The following is a 19579-nucleotide window of genomic DNA, read 5'->3' on the forward strand; positions in this document are numbered from 1 at the left end:
ATTTTATGTATACTTTACAATTTCTTCTTCTTCTTCTTCTTCTTCTTCTTCTTCTTCTTCTTCTTCTTCTTCTTCTTCTTCTTCTTCTTCTTCTTCTTCTTCTTCTTCTTCTTCTTCCTCCTCCTCCTCCTCCTCCTCCTCCTCCTTCTTCTTCTTCTTCTTCGGCAGCACTTAGGGGGTACTCCTGGCTCTATGCTCCAAAATCGCCCCTAACAGGCTCGGGGGACCATATGGGATGCCGGGATTTGAACCACTGTCCTGCATGCAAGGCAAACGCCCTTACCTCCATGCTATCTCTCTGGCCCCCTTTACAATTTCTTAATCTTTAGACTATAAAGTTTTGAAAATGTTACTAAGAGAAAAAATTTTTTTTTATTTTGGGCCACACCCTGTGACGCTCAAGGATTACTCCTGGTTATGCGCTCAGGGATTACTCCTGGCTATGCACTCCAGACTCAGGGGACCATTTGGAATGCCAGGGATCAAACTTAGGACCATTCGGGGTCAGCCACGTGCAAGGCAAACATCCTACCACTGTACTGTCACTCCTGTCCTTTGTGAAAAATTCTTATGCAGCTATTAAAGCAACCATTTCATTTAATCACAATTTTTAAGTTTTTTTTTTCTGCTTATTTATGTTTGATGTTCTATTTAAGTTTATTTATTTACAATTAATAGTGTAGAAGACATGGCATAAATTGTTAACAATTTATACTTTAGAAATATGAGTTAAAACAGGAAAGGAGGGCCCGGAGAGATAGCACAGCGGCATTTGCCTTGCAAGCAGCTGATCCAGGACCAAAGGTGGTTGGTTCGAATCCCGGTGTCCCATATGGTCCCCCGTGCCTGCCAGGAGCCATTTCTGAGCAGACAGCCAGGAGTAACCACTGAGCACCGCCAGGTGTGGCCCAAAAACCAAAAAAAAAAAAAAAAAAAAAGGAAAGGAGGTCATTTTTCTTAAGAATTCTTTTTTTTTTATTTCCTAAAAGACCATTTATTTTGATCAGAAGAAAATTGTGCAGAGGTTTAGGACCTTGCCTTGAATGAAACAAACTTTATTTTGATCATTGGAACTGCATATGTTCTACCCAGAAATACTAAAACTGAGTCCCAAGTTCTGCCATTTATAACCCTCAGGAAAAAAAAAAAAGACTTCCACAAACCCTAAACATTTAGTTATAATAGCATTCACTGTACATAATAGAGTTGAAATTTCTCTTTCTTTAGGATTATTCAAAATATATCTGTGCACATTTTTAATAAAAAAGAAATTTGTGGGGCTGGAGTGATAGCACAGCAGTAGAGCTTTTGCCTTTCAAGCTGCTCACCTGCGACCAATCCAGGACCGACCAGGTTTCGATTCCCAGTATCTCAAACGGTCTGTGAGTCTGCCAGGAGCTATTTCTGAGTGGAAACCAGAAATAACCCCTCAGTACTGCCGGATGTGGCCCCCAAACCAAAAAAGAAATATTGCAGACATTGGTTTCTATTAAAAGTGGTAAGTCAGTTAGAAAAGGCAAATAACTGATGACTTGAGTCATAAGTGGGGTGTAGAGAAAAAAAAAAAAGAAAAGGAATAGAGAAATCCAAATGAAAACAAATCCATGTACTTGGATAACTTTAATAACCACAGAATTGAGTTCGTCAAAGTTGGAGGGGGTGGTGAAAAGGGAAGATAATTCAAAGAATTGATGTAGAGGTTACTGGAATTTGGGGATTGACATGTTATGACAGCATATATTTTTGAAGATATATGGAAGTGTACCTTTATAACATATACTAGCCATACAAACTAATGTTAACCCACATGGAAAAAGATATCATGATGACATTGCTTTTATCTTTACATCTGCCATGTTTGGGGAGAGGTGGTTATTTAATATTAGTTGTTTTCTGTATGTTATTCATTGCATACTCTAAAATCAAACATTCTTTTTATTGGAATTCTATTCCATATATAGTTGAACAATAATAGCAAGGGATATTTTTGGCATCACATTGTTTCTGTATTATAATATAAACTCTGTACTGCTAAATGAGCCACCACTGAATTAAAGATTCACATATTCTCTAATCTGTTGAAACTCTCGGTGATCTTTTATAGGATAAGGCTCATATAACAGCAGTCAAATGTAACTGTTTTACACGTTCAGCTACTTAGCTCGAAAAGTTCCCTCTGATTTCTCTTAGCATGTGTGAATGTGTATGATTTTCATCCTAACACCATGACTGAAACTTTGTGCTTGTGACTTGACCAGATTTATACATGTATGGATAAGAGGGAAACAGAGATAATGACATTAGAAGATCGACAATGGTCCAAAAAATTGTTTTTCTCAGAATGAGCCCAGGATATGTACCTAAGGTATGCAGAAGAAAGTCCTCTCATATATCCTCCTTCCCATAACCCTGTTCTTTCTTTCTGGCATGTTTCAAACTCAATGCACAGTTCTCACCCAACTTCCCTTATCAATATAAAATGAGATAGATTTCCATTTGTCCTGGATTACCTACTTTAGAATTTTCCATGCTCTAGCTTTTTCTTCTAATCATTTATTCTCCTTTCTCAAATAAAGTTTTAAGAAATTCAATAGACCACTGTTATGTTTATTTTACCTAAAACAAAGATCATCCTTGGTTTCTTTGCATCTGTTTGTTTACAACTTTGTTTCACCCAGAACAAAGATTGTGTTACATGTTAACTTTGGTGGGACAGGCTCAGAAGAGCCTGAGCTATTTACTTACTGCCCCTCCTGGAGGTGGTCTCTGTGCTCAATAAAAATGGCAGTTCTGGCAGGCAATGGGATGGAGAAACGAGGTAAAGGACTGCCAGACTACACGTGTTTCATTCTCAGTTTGATCTGGATTATTTCATGTGTGACCCTGCTTTAGACTCATTCACCTGGGCTTGGAGATGCAACGTGTAGGGTAATTTTACAGGCCACATCCTCTTCAGGCCTATGTTTTCAATCTTGACTTCCTGCGGACAATAATCTTAGTGAGATCTAACATAAGGACTTATCCAGGCTAACTCTTTCCATGTGATGTTTAAATCTCATTGATACATCCTGAACTGCTTTGGAGATCTTGGAAAGTCCTAATAGAACCAACCTCAGTTTTGGTCATCAGCGATTATTTCTCTTCTATCTCCCTTTCTGTACCAACAATTGTTATTGCCATTGTCTTTTTTTTTAATATCTAGAACTGCACATTTTGCATTTAAGCAGTTAAATTCTTATTGTTTTCTTAATCGTCAAGAAAATGCAGCTAGATTTAGCTTGTATCACCTGTTACTTTGAAGATTTATAGTTGCAGGCAAACCACTCCTATAGTTATTTATTGTATACCTAATAAATAAAACTTAGATCACACAAGTGTTCTTAGAATAGTTTACCTATTGAATTGAAACGTACTGTCCCTGTTCATTGTTACAATATATACATATATACATATATATATATAATTGTATCATATGTGAGGGAGATATTACTGGTTCAAAGTGTATGTATTCGACCTCAGTTTGAAACCTAATATTACATGACCCCTCTGAGCATCACTCAGAGGAGGCTCTGAGGAACCCCAAAACTTCCAGTTACTTGGCCTTGAACTACCAGAGCAGGACCCTATCCTTGGGCACTAGCATTCAAGCATTCAATTGTCCATCCTATTTAGTAGAATATCCATAAGGTTCGCCAAAACATCAGAAATAAGTCTTCCCTTTAATTCAGGAGGGACCTAAAATAAAGACGTGAGTATAAATAGCATAGCAGTTGGATTATTTAATAAATAGGATATCTAATACATTTTATAAGCTGTAGTGTGCAGAGAGCCCCATATTTCATTGATATACTTGAATATATACATGTTAATTCATATATTTATAAAAATCAATGATCAATAAACAATATTTCGGCATTCAGATTTGATTGACTTTTTATTGTAGACCTTGACGAAAACTTGAATTCTATTTGAATAAAACTTACAAGTGGCTGCATTTTCAAAAACAGGTTTGGTACCATTAAGTTCATAAAATTGTGATCTTGTTCAGTGATTTGTTTATTTTTATTTTTTATCTTGATTACAAACATGATTATAGTTTGATTTTAGTCACAAAAAAGAACACCCCCTTTCACCACTGCAGCATTCCCATCACCAGTGTCCCCAATCTCCCTCTCCCCACCTCCCTCCGCCTGTATTCTAGACAGGCATTCCACTTCTCTCACTCACTAACATTATCACCATAGTTGTAATTTATTTTTGATACAATGAATTGAGTCTGAGATAGACTCAGTGGTCTCAGAATTGTCATTTTTTTTTTTGGCGATCACTGAAGTTGGCCCAGTGACTGTAAGCAGTACCATTATTTTAGGTGAAAAATAAATGCAGGCAATGTGATTTACTTGGACTTTATAAGAAGTATCCTGTCTTAAAAAAGTGAAAATAAAATAGGATTGAATTTCAGAAAAATTAATAACAATAATTAATAGAAGAAGAAACACGTCATGAACACAAACAGATGGTTTGACCATGATCATGATGTTTAATAAAAGAAGTACTTTCATTACTGTAATTTAGGTTCATCCGAATATAGCTAATCAAAATTTCTTAATCTTTCCCATTGAAATGCTCCTAGATAGAAGGAAATAAAGTAATCCTAAATTTCTCCAAGTGTGAAAGCGTTTTTCCAGAATGGCAGTACTACCCACCAGCTTCAACTCCAGGGGTGCTGAAGGATCCAGCAAGAAAGTAGCAGCCTCATGTGCAATTAAGTGGTCACTGATGACTCTTTTTCTTTCAAAATGTGGTGTAGGCCTAGGCCCATAAATTTGGGAACCTCGCACCCTGAAATGGTATATATAACCAACACATACACACATATACACATATATATATAATTTTTGCAAGAAATGTGGTATTTGTTTTTGTTAATCTAAGTTATTTTATTATATTTAATGGTGGGGAGTTTGGGCCACACCCACATTTACATTTGTGTCTGTTCTCAGGAGTCACTCCTGATGGTATTTGTGACACATGTGTGATGCCAGAATTCAACTTGTCTTCTGTACTCTCTATGGTCCATAACAATTTTTAAAATCTCAATTTGTATCTTTTCAAATGAATTTAGCTCCACAAAATATTCTGCTTTTTTGTGAGTTTGTGGATTTTAAACGTAAGGCACAAGATTCAATTGTCATTACAGATTCAGGCAACTAAAGACAGTATATAGTCTTATAAATATTCATAATTCTTATTATTAAAAGTTTGGATAAAAATCAAGAATAAACTGCTTAGTTTTGTTAACTGTTTTTAAGATAAATTACACATTGAGCTCTAGCTACATAGTTCTTTCTTGTGGGAGAGTTTTGTCTAGTAGGTCTTAAGTGGACTTTACATCTAAATGAGAAAACTGAAATAGCCTTGCATGATGACAGAAATCTATAATTTATTTGAATGTTTTTCTTCCTTCCACTATATTTGTTAATCAGACAGCAAGTTGACTAGGACATAGTGTTCTCTGCATATTTGTGTGTGTATGTTACAGAAATATTTTTTTAGAATGCCATTATCTTTCAAATAAGACTTTAAATTAATTGTAGGTAAACCCTGTTAACAAACTTGCAAGAATTAAATTGAACATTTGTTCAGTAGCTTGCTCACTCATGCACAGGCAGGTGTTTGATTTATAATTTATTGGCTTAATTTATTTTATGAAATACTACTATTTTTTATTCTACTAACAATATTCAAAACAGTCAGATAAAAATCTAACAATACTTTTTAGTACAGACAGTTCTTGCTTAAACTTCCAACCCTTGAGGTCACCATAACCTTAACCCTTCTTTTCATTTTCTCTTCCACAAAACAAAAGGATCTGGGATTTCTTTGTGCTCTGGAGTAAGCTTGTAGACAAAGAAGAAAAAATAAGCAGTTTTTAATTTACTACATTTTTGAATGTTAACCAATTCTACTCGGAGGATCCCTTGAGTGTTTTATCAGATTTGTAGTGTGAACGACACAGATGTGGCTTTGTCCATTGAATGAAAGCATAACATGGAAACATGAATGTCTAAAACAAAGGAGTGAACTGATGGTGATGTTTTCATAATATGGGTCTGCTCTGCTGAAAAATTACTCAGGGTGCATGAAATTTATGACAGAAGTGTTTTAGCATAGAGACACTAGACAGCCCTTTATGTTCTTTTCATTTATTCCTAAAGCTGAGAACAAAACATTGGAAGTGAATTTAGAAACAGTTTATATATTTTTTAATTTAGCTCTAGGGTTTATGTGATGCATTTTGAACCCTGATATTTCCTCTGCCAACTAAAATGATATTCTAAAGAGGTAATAAAGAATGTTTTTGAAAGTTTTAATTATATATCATAGATAACTTATTTTATTCAAACAGGTTGGATAATAACCTAAATTTTGTATTAGTTTACTTAAAGTAGAAGTGTCCATTTTTGAATTATGGATACTGAAATTGGTAAACCCATTTATTATAGGGCACATAGGTTTTTGGTTTTTTAATGATGCCAGGTCCAATAATTGCTGAAACAATCATTCACTGAACTTTTATGTGTATTTTCCCTCTTTCATACTATATCCTTGTGTAGGTGTTAGGCACTTGGACAAGTTGTTCCTCAAATATAAGATGAATGAAAAATGCTTCTATAATATATTTTGTAGGAAAAGAGGGAAGCCAAGTTGCATATGTATACATAAATAGAACCTTAATAATAAACTAAGCATTCTAAAAGACATAGTCTTTTAAAACGTTAGATAATCTTAGATGGAGTCTAAACCCTTTGAAATTAGAAAAATCTAATGTTGAACTTGCTAACAGTCATAATTTGTTAATGACTTAACCTCTTCAGGATCTTATTATGTCTGTGTCATAAGTAAAGTGATGAGAAGATAATTTATTTGAGACATTGCTTGAGATGATCAAGTGAAATAATTTATGAAAGACAAATGGACTAAAATAGCACAAAGGGTACAATCAACTTTCATTATACCTCTCGGGTCCATGTTCAATCCATTTATTGTTTATATAGTTTGTGAAAATCAATTAATATGTTGTTTAAAAATGTACCTTCTTTGCATTTTGGTTGGCGATAGAGGGCTCCCAAGTAGGCTCAGGATGCCTGGGACTCTTTCAAGATTATTAGGTCACTGCACCATTGGTTCAGCTCAAAGGCCTGAGGGTGAAATATTTTCCTGGCCTTGAAATAGCAGGAAAAATGAGGCAAATTCAGTGGTAGTGCTGGGGGTCCTCCAGTATCACCCCTTTCTTATAGTGGTTGGGGAATCTGAAGGCATAGTTCAATGATATTCCAGAAAACATGTGGTTCTTGGAATCATACCTCGTTTCAGAATATGCCAGGTTTGTGCCCTAACCACTAATCTGCCTCCTGGCTTTCTCATATTCTTTTGTTATACAATATTCTTATTAAGAATATATTTCTGCTCCAAAAATGATGCTTTAATGCATTCTATTTTACTTTTAATAATTTTATTCCTTAGTCTTTTATACTAATCAAAATAGAGATTATCTTCTAGATATAGTTGCAAAGATTTATTTAAAGTGGTTTAAATTATTTTCTTTGTATCATGTTAGAAACTTGTATACTCTGTGATTTTTCTGTCTTTTGTTTGTTTGTTTTAGATCATACTCAAGGATGCTCAAGGATGCTCAAGGGTTACTCCTGGCTATGTACTTAGGGATTATTCCTGGTGGTACTCATGGGATCATATGGGTTTCTGGGGATTGAACCTAGGTTGGGCATGTGCAAAGCAAGCATTTTGCCTGCAACAACTGTAGTACTTACTATCTCTTAAGTTTCTGCTTCTACCTTTATTTTGTTTTGGTTTTACTTTGGAGCCATAACTAGTGGTGCTCAGAGCTTATTTTTGGTTCTGTGCTAAGTACTCTCTAGGTGGCCTTAGGGAACCATATGGGATGCTGATGATCATATCAGGTCAGCTGCACGTAAGGTAAAAATGCTCTACTTGCATAGTCTCCTGTATAATTAGAAGTATTTACAACTGATAATTAGTACAAACAAACTAAAAAAACTAAAAAACAAAATACATCACATCATTTGTTTCTCTGGTATAGAAAATCCTAAAAACTGGGACCAGAACAGTGGTGCAGCAGTAGGGCATTTGCCTTGAACGTGGCTGACCCAGGACGAACTATGGTTTGATCCCCAGAATCCCATATGGTTCCTCAAGCCAGGAGCAATTTCTGAGAGCATAGGCAGGAGTGGCCCCTGAGCATCACCAGATATGGCCCAAAACCAAAAAAAAAAAAAAAAAAAATTCTAAAAACCTTGGATAACTGAATTATTCATGTCACAAAACAAATTCAAAGGTTAGACTTTATTTTAGCACATTTTCTATTTTAGAAAACAACAGTTATTGAAATATCAAAAATAAATAAACTCATTTATTTTTATATACATCTGGCATTTACAATATTTGCTCTTAAAATACTCAGTTATGTCTGAAGTCCAGTTTACTCACTGTCATAATAATGTCAGCAACATAGACCAAATCTAGCCTAATTCCAACTTGTCCTTTAGTTAAAGAAACATAGAAGTAATTACTGGGGAGAATAGAAAATCCATTTTTTAAAAATATTTTCTTTACATTTGGTTTTATATTCATTATGAAGAAGGGTTATTTTTGTGTGTATGTGCGTGTGATAATGTAGCATTATGTTGATATACTTGTATAGATAATAAATTCTTCTGGGGTGGCATTGTGAATGATTTTCCAATCTACTTGTGAATTTGTTTCTTCAGGCAAATAGTCATATCAACTTATTAATTTCACTTGATTAAGCCTATGAGATAAAAACAACTCAGCTTGCTGGTTTTAAGATTAGCGGCAGAATAGTCTGTGCTGTTTTGTAACTTCCAGAAAAGCCAAGTTGGAGTCCGCAAAGATTTAATATTTTAACTTCTGCATAGTATCTTTAATTTGGAATATTATATAAACGATTGAGTTTATTTTTGCCTCCTCAATCATAAATTTTTTTTGGTTTTTGTTTTTGGGCCACAGCCGGTGACGCTCAGGGGCCACTCCTGGCTATGGACTCAGAAATCGCTTGGGGGACCATATGGAACTTCAGGGGATCTAACCACCATCTGTCCTAGGTTAGCAAGGTCAAGGCAAAAGCCCTACCATTTGCGCCACTGCTCTGGCCCCAATCATGAATATTTTTGAGTAAATGTGAATTAACTAGTAATCACAATTCAGTTTATTCCAGTGAGGTCTAGTTCGCTTAAAAGTAGGCAGTTTGACTAGACAATTGATTACATCTTTGCATAACTGATAACCAGTATTTCCAAATAAGTGTGAGAAACATAAGCTTGTAGCAATGGACTACATCTGCCATTTACTATCTGCTGTTGTATATTATTCAGATTTGGAGGTTCTAGGCTTGTATATACAACTCTCTGCAGTTATGAGAATGCAAGAGGCATAATTAAATGATCTTATTACATTAATTATATACAATGAATGTATTAAAGATTATTAGGCGAATATTGTTGTTTATTAATAATATTTATTATATATTATATTATAATATCATTATATTATTGTATATTTATTAAGATATATTATTATTTATAATACTAGGGAAATGCTAAACACAGATTTATAAAAGTTAGACCATTATGATAAAATTTTACAGAAGAAAAAATGCAGCATTAGATTCATACTCCATTGGTTCAAAGTAGAGGGTCCCAGAATGATAGAACAACAAGTAGGACACTTGTGCACATAATTGACCTAGATTCAGTGTCTGTATCCAATATGGTTCCTTAGCTTATCAGAGTGATTTCTGAACACAGACGCAGGAATAATTGCTGAGCACTGATGTTTGTGGCCTACACTCCTATCCACAGCCCCATGGGCATGTAGAGAGCAAGAAATTTTTTTTTTCTTTTTTAAAATTTTTTTCCATTTTGTTAAAAAATTTCTTTATTTAAACACAGTGATTACAAACATAATTGTAGTTGGATTTCAGTCATAATAAGAACACACCCCTTCACTCATGCAACCTTCCCATCACCAATGCCCCCATCTCTTCCCGCCCCCACCCCCTGCCTGCTTTCAAGACAGGTCCTCTACATCCCTCACTCACTGACATTGTTATGATAGTTCTCAGCATAGTTATTTCTCTAACTGCACTCACCACTCTGTGGTGAGCTTCATATCTTGAGCCAGTCCTTCTGGCCCTCAACTCTAAAAATTATTTCAATATTTTTTTATATAATTTTTTATTTTGATCATAGTGGTTTACATGTTGACAATAATATTTTAGTTAAATATTTACATGACATCAGGGGGGAGTCCCATCACCATATTGTCTTCCCTTCACCTCTGTTTATGTCGTATCTCCCATATCCACTTCCTTCACCCCCAGGGCTGCTAGAATATGTGGTCCCCTATGTACCTATCCTACCACCTAGTAGTCTTGCATCTGATTGGTCTAGGTGTCTCCCTATTTTCCCCCTCTAACTGGGAGGTAGGCCTAGCTAATTAAGTTTGCGTGGTTTGGTCTGAAGAAAAGTAGTAAACTGGGGTAAAAGTCTAATACTCCAAAAGTGGGCAGAGTCCTTCTAAAGGTTCTCATCATCGATTTGGGGGGCGTTGGAGAAAAAAAAATGAAACATTCCATCAGTACAAAACAAAACAAAACAAAACAAAAGTGTCCATTATCCAGTGAGGACTCAAGAAATTTTTATTAAAAGCATACTGCTTTGGGGCCCGGAGAGATGCCACAGCGGCGTTTGCCTTGCAAGCAGCCGATCCAGGACTAAAGGTGCTTGGTTCGAATTCCAGTGTCCTATATGGTCCCCCGTGCCTGCCAGGAGCTATTTCTGAGCAGATAGCCAGGAGTAGCCCCTGAGCACCGCCGGGTGTGCACCCCCCCCAAAAAAAAAAAGCATACTGCTTTGAGGCCCAGAGAGATGGTACTGCGGGTAAGGTGCTAGGCTTACACGTAGTCAACTTGAGTTTGTTTTGTCATACCACATTCCATCACCCAGGACCCCACCAGGAGTGATTCCTGAGTTCAGAGCCAGGAATAAGACTGCAGCAGAGCCAGGTATAGTGCATAAAAACAAATCAAAACATAAACACAAATATATTATTTATTGGATATGGTCTTCATTAAAATCCCAGAAAAGATTTAGAATATTTAGAATTAGTACAATACAGACACTCATTGATTTATGTTTTGATTACTAGTTTTTGCATTCCCACTTTAAAGAATGAAATGTTATATACATTTTAAGACTTGTGTTTTGAAAAAATATGATAAATGTAATAGGCTGCATTTAACATTTTTATTCCCAGGCCTTGAGAAAAATTATGCAAGCTAGTTTATTGTGCATTTAACCTTTTCTCTACTTGTCATTTATCTTTTTTTTTTTTTTTTTTTTTTTGTAGAAACCTCAAATATTCAGGAATATTTCAGGGAAGAAATAGGGATAAATAGCTTAAAGTTCAAGTTCATAGACTTAAGTAAATTTTTTATTTGTACCATTGTAACTTTCAGTCATCCAGCAACAATTTAAAAGAGAAGTAAAAGACTTGTGACCCCTCCCTACATCTCAGTTTTTCAGAATAGGGCTTTTGACTTGAGATGCTTTTTATTCAGGCCTTGAACCCAGAATACCACTGATCATGGAGTTTCTTTTTAAAGAGAAATATGCCTGTGGAATGTTGTTGCTACAGAAAGATTATGCAAACATCTCAGCTTTGCTCAAGACATCCAAGTTCACAGAAAACTATTTGTAACTTCAACTGCTACCCAGCTTTCTGTTTAAATGTTGACCAAATAATATTTGGTTGACCTAATTATAGCAGCAGAAAGACCAGTTTTAACCTGCAATATATTCTTTGATGCATCTAAATTGTACAATGAAACCAGTTTTTAATACGAGATGCTATCCACACATTACCTGATACACTGATTTGTATCTTGGTTTCAGGAATAAATTTTGCTGGGTAGTCAGAAAAAAACAATGAAGATAACATTCTGGCTTCTTATCCTTAAAAAACACAATTTTCACATCTTCATTCCAATCCCAAAGTCATGTTCTCTGGGCCTTTTAAAGGCTGTTGTCATGCTTGAAAATGTTGACAAAAGAGACTAATTAGAAGGGAGGTTCACCCACCAAATTTTTCATTGAGGAGGAAAGTTGCGTTGTGAGTTTGGTCAGTCCCTATAGTTTCTCTTCCTGGAGACAATTTATTACATATTTAGCCACAGGTAAGAGATATTGAAAAACTACAACAAAATTGCAATTTTTCTCACAATGATCCTTAAAGAGAAGATACTGATAGCTATAAATGCATTTTATTAGTGGTCTCCTTTCAAAACATTCAGGACATCAGTTGATTTCCAAAATACAGTTTGTCAAAAGCTTTTGTATTCTCTTGACAAATTCATAGAATGGAAGGTCAGGGTTGAATTACTTACCCACCATATTGCCAGGAAACTCAGTGCTAATCAGAGGATTTATCAGAGGATGTGGGGGAAACAGTAGACGCTATTGCAAATGTACATGGAGAAGGCAGCTAGTGACTGGATATGTATAGTTTGTCACCTATTTAATATAGGTGACACAAATTAGATCATCACAAATTAGATAATTATGACATGCATTAGAAAAGTTCTTTGAAGCAAAGAAATGTGCTTTAGTTTTCAAAGATGTATAAGAGAATTTATAGAAAACAGATCTGTTTTTTATCTATTCAAATGGAAGCAGAGGAAAGACCTGCTATGCTATGAACTTATTCTGAACCAAAAGGATCCTGTTGCTCAAGCCTTCCTGCTATCTTTTCTAATCGTACAATCTCTGTAAAGGTGGGGGGAGACCACATAGTGCAGGGGCAAGACATCTGGGAGCTATATTTAGGCTGTGTAAAAGGCTTCTGAGGGAGTATTTTGAGAAGGTGGGCAGTGGAAGACATATGGGGGCCAAAGGTCAGTGAAAGAAAGTGGAACCTATTTCCAAGCTAATTCATTTTACAAGCACAGGCAAGGTTATTTTTCTGTATTTTCCTTGTTTCTTTTCTTTCTTTTCTTGAAAGAAATTGAACCGAGACACTTATACCTTTCTCTTGCATATTTTATATCTCCCTATTGCATATTATTTGCTTTCTCAATAAGAACATGTGAAGGTGTTTTACAAAACTGATGTTGAGCTAGATAATTTTATTTAAAATCAAGAAAATCACTACTACATAGAATTGAACGGCCAGAAATAATGTAAGGCAGTTGACATTTGTCACAGAAACCAAATATCCCATCCTGATTTCAAGTCCTTCTTGTGGATTGACAAAATATCTGCTATTTCTTTCTAGTTAGAGTGTATTTGATGGTGTATTTTCTTTTTTTTTCTTTTTGTTTTTTCTTTTTTTTTTGGGGGGTTGGGGGCCACACCCAGTGATGCTTAGGCTGCATGCTCAGAAATCACTCCTGGCTTAGGGAACCACATGAGAAGCCAGGGGATCGAACTGCGGTCCATCCTAGGTCAGTGCCAACAAGGCAGACACCTTATGCCCTGCACCACTGGGGTGGGGGGGAGAGAGAGGGGTGGCGGGAGAGAGAGAGAGAGTAAAGGAGAGAGAGAGGAAGAGAGAGAGAAGACAAGTAAACTTTTAAAAATTCTTTTTAAAGTAATATCTTTATTTAAGCACCATGATTGTAAACATGTTTGTAGTTGGATTTCAGTTATACAAAAGAACACCTCCCTTTTTATACCTCCTGGAGTCTGAAGCCTCCTGCTATTGACATCTAGGGAGTTTCAGAAAGTGGGAGAGAAAGAGGTGAAGAAATTCACCGGCTAGAGGTGGCCAGGGGAGGCCTATTAAGAAAGAGAAATAAATAGATATAAATGAAGAAGTAAAATAAAAAATGGAATAAACAATAAATAGAATAAGAAATAGAAGAAATATAAATGAAGAAATAAATAGATATAAAGCAGGCAGCATCTCTCTGATGCTTTATCTCTGGCCCCCTGTGGACCAGGAGGTGCTGCTCTAGTCACTATCTTAACTCCCCTGCCCAAGATCAAAGTTTTTCCTTTTTTTATACCCACATGACAAGAGGACAACATGTCCAAGGGACATGTGCAGGAGCGTGTTCAGGTTCAGCTGTCATTCATGGGGTTGTTGAAGAGACGTATCTCAAAGTCCAACTTCCATACAACAACACATGTACATTTTTATATGTGTTGGGCACTATTGTAAACCTATTATGTATTCTTTACGAGGTGAATTATAGATCATTTCTTTATATACATACATTTTAGTAAGAAAGACAGGCCTCAGCAAATTATTATTTATCTATTAAATCTTTATAGAATGTATTATATCTAATAAGTGAGTAGGTATTTCCATATGGAAGACAGAGAACACTGAGATTTATTTTATTGCATTCATGTTTATTAATTTTACATTAAAATTTCCTTAGGCAGAAGAATATTTGCTACCCTCTTTATCAATGGAAGCTGTATATAACTTTATATCTAGATATATAGTTATATATAGTAAAATATATGTTACATAAAATGTTATGTCATGTTAGGTATTATTTAAGAATGCTTCTTCAATTTTTCTTTTTAACACTTACTGCCCTTTATTATTCCATTCATTTTATAAAAATATTAAGGTATGCACACATAACATGCATTATTATATTATATGCATATGTGTATTATATACATATGTATATTTAAATATATACATATGTACACATATAAAATAATCTTTGACTATATTCTAACCAGTAATATAGATAATAAAATAGGATCTGGTTGACGAACTATACCCTATACTCTTTTAAAGGGCCATTAGTGAATCGGGTATTAAACAAAATGTGCTGGTAGTCAAAGGAAAAATTTAGACGCCAAGATGAAGGAATTTTGAGACTTAGAACAAAATAAATACCAACTTAGAAGATATATCTTTTGTTGTTCAAAAAGGTTCATTATGGTTTAGAATAGATTTAAAGTGATAATAAGATTTTCATAACTTTCCCCCCCTAGAGGTTCCCAGTTCAAATTTCTTTAAAGTTATCATTTAGCTCATTTATAAAATAACAGGTCCCATGTTTAAGAGTCAGCCGTGATAATGAATTTGAAAAAACTTTGGTATGCATAAATATCACCAAGTAGATTTAAGTGCATTTCTATAATATGATATTTAAGCATTGTTAATGAGTCAGAATCTTCTATCGAAATAAAACTTTTTGCTAAAATAAACATTTCCTAGAAAGCAGGGCTTCTTCAGAAATTATTATACTTTGGCAGGTGTATACATGGTACCTGAATACATGTCACCTGCCTCTCCCCCTTGAGATGAGAACTTTTCCTCTTTGAGCAGGACAATGGGCTCCCTTAACCTTTGGAGAAATCTGTGTTTTTCTTCAGCATGTTATTATCTTGCTTTTTTTTTTTAATCCTCTTCTCCTTCCTCAGTAGCTCCAAATAAAACCTGTTTTACTTTAAAAAAGAAAATAGGGGCCGGAGCAGTAGTGCAGTGGTAGGGTGCTTGCCTTGCACGTGACTGATCCAGGACAGACCTTGGTTCGATTTCAGGCATCCCATATGGTCCCCCAAGACATGAGCGATTTCTGAACATATAGCCAGAAATAACTAACCCCTGAGCATCAGTGGGTGTGTCATGAAAAAAAAAAGAAAAAGAAAAGAAAAAAAGAAAATATTATAATTGACTTAAAAATATTATAAAAGACAAAAATGTGAACATCTGTGTTTGTAGGTATTTGTTTTGGGAAAGCAGCTTCTCACCTATTTTAAAATGTCTTTGTATACCTGTACTTCATATACAACAGGTATTTATTTGATGTCAACCTTTGGTAAGTGTTAATAGGAAAAATAAAAATCAGGAATAGATAATACAAATCCTAGAACTATAAGAATTAAAAAAGATTTGAGAAATACAAGTGAAGAAGATCATTTTTAGGATCCAGTTAGAGATAATACCATTCAGAGTGAAGGGGGACTAAATGTTGTCAAATAATTTTACCAATGAGATGTGACTTGAAATAATAGTATATTAATATACTATCGAGTGCATATAGTATATTAATATTTACTATTATATACAGTATAAATAGTATACTAATAATATATTAGTATATAAATAGTGCACTTTGAGAATACTATAGTAAAATGCATAAGACCATCATAAATTTCTCAACTGTAACATGATTCTGGTGTGATTGTGGAGATGAAACATATTAAAAGGAACGCAATTAGCACAGTGTCAAAACAGAGTTGGAACTCAATAAATGTGAGTGATTTGATGTTACTAACTTTACTGGCATATTAATATCCTATATTATGATTTTCAAAATTTATGTACATATGTATTTCAAATTTCATATTCTTGGCAACTCCCTTGAAGATATTTCACAAGGTGTCAAACAATCTTTAAGTATTTTGTTCCTTAAAATAATATTAGATTTTGTTGTGTTTGTTTTGGGTGGGTTTACTTTCTTTTTTGATGCTCTTGGCAATTTCATATGTGCTTGTTCTGATCCAAACCTGAAAGGAAAGTAGCCCAGGACACTGCTTGATTTACAGGACCACACAGTGATTCTGAAGGGTTCCCTCCCCTTGCCCCCCACAGAACTTTTAATGGGGAAAACCCATCTATATTGCTGTGTCAAGAAATCACCACCTTTATCACATACCGCAGACATAAATGAACCATATAAAAGTAAATAATCCTTAACTGCTCTACAGGAAGCTAGAACAGAATTTGAGCTTTAGCAGATGCTTAAAATGTATAACTAGCTGTAGACACCATAAAATATAGGAACTAACAAGAAGCAATACAGAGAGTTTATCTGTTGTAGTGGCTTTAAAGTCACTTAAAAATTAAAAGTAAGCCTATCTAATATTTTCTCTGGTTTCTCTAAGAGCCTAAAGTCATCCAGCTTCAGATGGATTCAGATAGGACAGTTTTGCCTTACTGTGTTTAGATTTTGTGCTTTTAATCAAAACACTATTGGGCAGTATATTTTAAGTATTCTAACAGTTATTGATTGTTGGATTCACTCTTGACATCTAAAGTTAGATATTTAGCTACTTCTTAGCTTTAAGTACCTCCCAGATTATCATAAATACATATAAAGACAAGACAAACTAAAAGAAAATGACATTATGAGTAACTTTAATAAAAGTCTATTCATCATCCAGGGTAAGTGTAAAGAGATACATCTAATTTTATTAGACTAAAGTTAGTTGAACAATTAAAAAATAAGAAAAGTGTTTTCTGAAAGCTCAGAAATTCCTACATGACCATGGTCTAAATTCAAAATGCCTTTTAGTTAAGGCCAAAAAAACAATGAAAATTGGAAAACATTGATTATAAGTAAAAGTACTTCTGGATACATGACATGATAAAAATAAGAGTTATTTATATAATGTGACAGAAAAAGTATATTTGTATAGAAATAAATTTTGTCTAGGTGCTTATTCCCAATGACCTGCTACTTACTTTGCTATATTTGGGTTTCAGAATCTTAAATAAAAGTGTTGATGTGTATAGTTTCTTTTAGGAACATTTTATCTTATAATTTTGTTGTCTTATTTCTTAGTAATTTTATAAAACAACTCCAAAAAGTCTACGTAGACCAAAATATATTGTTTAGTAAGTAGATGTCTATTTTGTGTCACATATTTAACAAACTAAACCATCATCAAAAAGTGGAATCTATAGTAACATCCTAAATAGAACAGTGAAAATTATTGAACATTTATTATTTTATTATCATGCCAACCAGTTTAATTAAACGTTTTATACAATTATAACAATGCATAGTCATGCCACATTTAGAATTGTCACTTGTATCACACTTCATTTACAACTCATATCAGTAAAGAAATATTACTTTGTGTTTATTCTGTTTACACATGAGCCCTCCCACCATCCCCTAAAGATCCTTATTTCAAAAATGAAGCACCAACAATCCTCTTCGAATCTCATTTATGCTCTCCTTGTACATTTTACTGGCAGCATGGGCTGCCCTCATATGATTAAATTACCTTCACAGGAAGTAATGAATTCCATAGAATACTCAGGCAAACAATATGGGGAGAAAGAATGTATAATCATATCAGAGCAAACAGTGGAGGATAATCAGAATAGGTTACTTTTAGGGTTTTTTTTTTTGTTGTTGTTGTTGTTGTTGTTTTGGGGGAGGGTCACACCTGGCGGCACTGGGGTTACTTTTGGCTCTGTAATCAGAAATGTCTCCTGGCAGGCACGGGGACCATATAGAGTTTGAACCACTGTTCATCCTGGATTGACTGTCTGCAAGACAAACATCCTACCGATATGCTATCTGTCTGACCCCAGAATAGGTTATGTTTAACCTATTTGTATAGAAATAAATTTTGTCTAGGTGCCTATTCCCAACGTGTCTTTCATCATGTGTTTTTTTTTGTGTGTGTGTGTGTGTGTGTGTGTTGTGTGTTGGGGAGGAAAGGATAACCATTGGTCTCAATTAGCTGTGCTCAGGACTTACTCCTGTCTTAATTCAGGGATAACTCCTGGGGGCTCTTGGAGGTCATATGTAGTACTGGGGAGAAATTCTGGACTGACCTCAAGTATGGCAAAGCTCCTTATCAACTATTTTATCTTTTCAACCTAATACGTTTCATCTTTTTTAAGTTAGAAAACTTGATAATAGGCTATCTATAATATACCCGGTAGACTTTAGATTTGCTTCCATGTCTGTGAACCAGAATATTTTGGCTTCACATTGTTCCACAAAACTACTTCTTCACTTCAGAGAGAGAATAGTAGACTGTGGAACAGAGACTATCTCAACTTTTTATTCTGTTCCCACTGCTTGCCAGGTAAGTGACTGGGGAAAGCAACTTACATATTCTGTTTTGCTGTTTCTTTCTTTTCTTTTCTTTTCTTTTTTTTTGGGGGGAGGGTGGTGGCTACACCCGGCAGTACTCAGGGGTTACTCCTAGCTCTGTGCTCAGATATTGCTCCTGGCAGGAATGGTGGAAAGTATGAGAGGCAGAGATTCAAACCAATGTCAGTCCTTGGTCAGCTGCTTGCAAGGCAAACGCTCTATGGATGTGCTCTCTCCAGCCCCATCATTTTATAAACTTAAAGAAAAAATTGTTAAAAAAAAAAAACCGCACCTACAAAAAGCACTTTGTTTATAATGGAAAATGTGCATTGACATTAATACAAACACAATCTAAGCAAAGGTAAGATGCCTAAGGAACATCATGAATGACCTGCAAGAGTGGGCTTCTTAAGCACCATTACAAAAAAAAAAAGGGAACACATTGAGCATAAGTATTCAGGTATTTATACTGAATCAAACCTTTGGCATTTGATATAGCAGAAAATTTACACATAATATCAACGTGTACATAGTATCAAAGAAAAGGACCCCAAGCATTCACCAACAACTTTGCCAGCCAGAAAATGAAACACTAATGTAAATCTCTCAGTCATCCTTTCTTTGCTAGTGAATATACTGCTAGCAACTTTG

General features: G+C 34.9%; 1 protein-coding gene across 1 annotated transcript in view; it reads left to right on the forward strand.

The window, feature by feature from the left end:
• ANGPT1 (angiopoietin 1) overlaps positions 1-19579 on the forward strand; it is a 272220-nt gene that overhangs the window by 20702 nt on the left and 231939 nt on the right. The gene's annotated exons all lie outside the window — the stretch shown is intronic.

This window comes from Suncus etruscus, chromosome 5 (genome assembly GCF_024139225.1).
Source record: "Suncus etruscus isolate mSunEtr1 chromosome 5, mSunEtr1.pri.cur, whole genome shotgun sequence".
NCBI lineage: Eukaryota > Metazoa > Chordata > Mammalia > Eulipotyphla > Soricidae > Suncus > Suncus etruscus.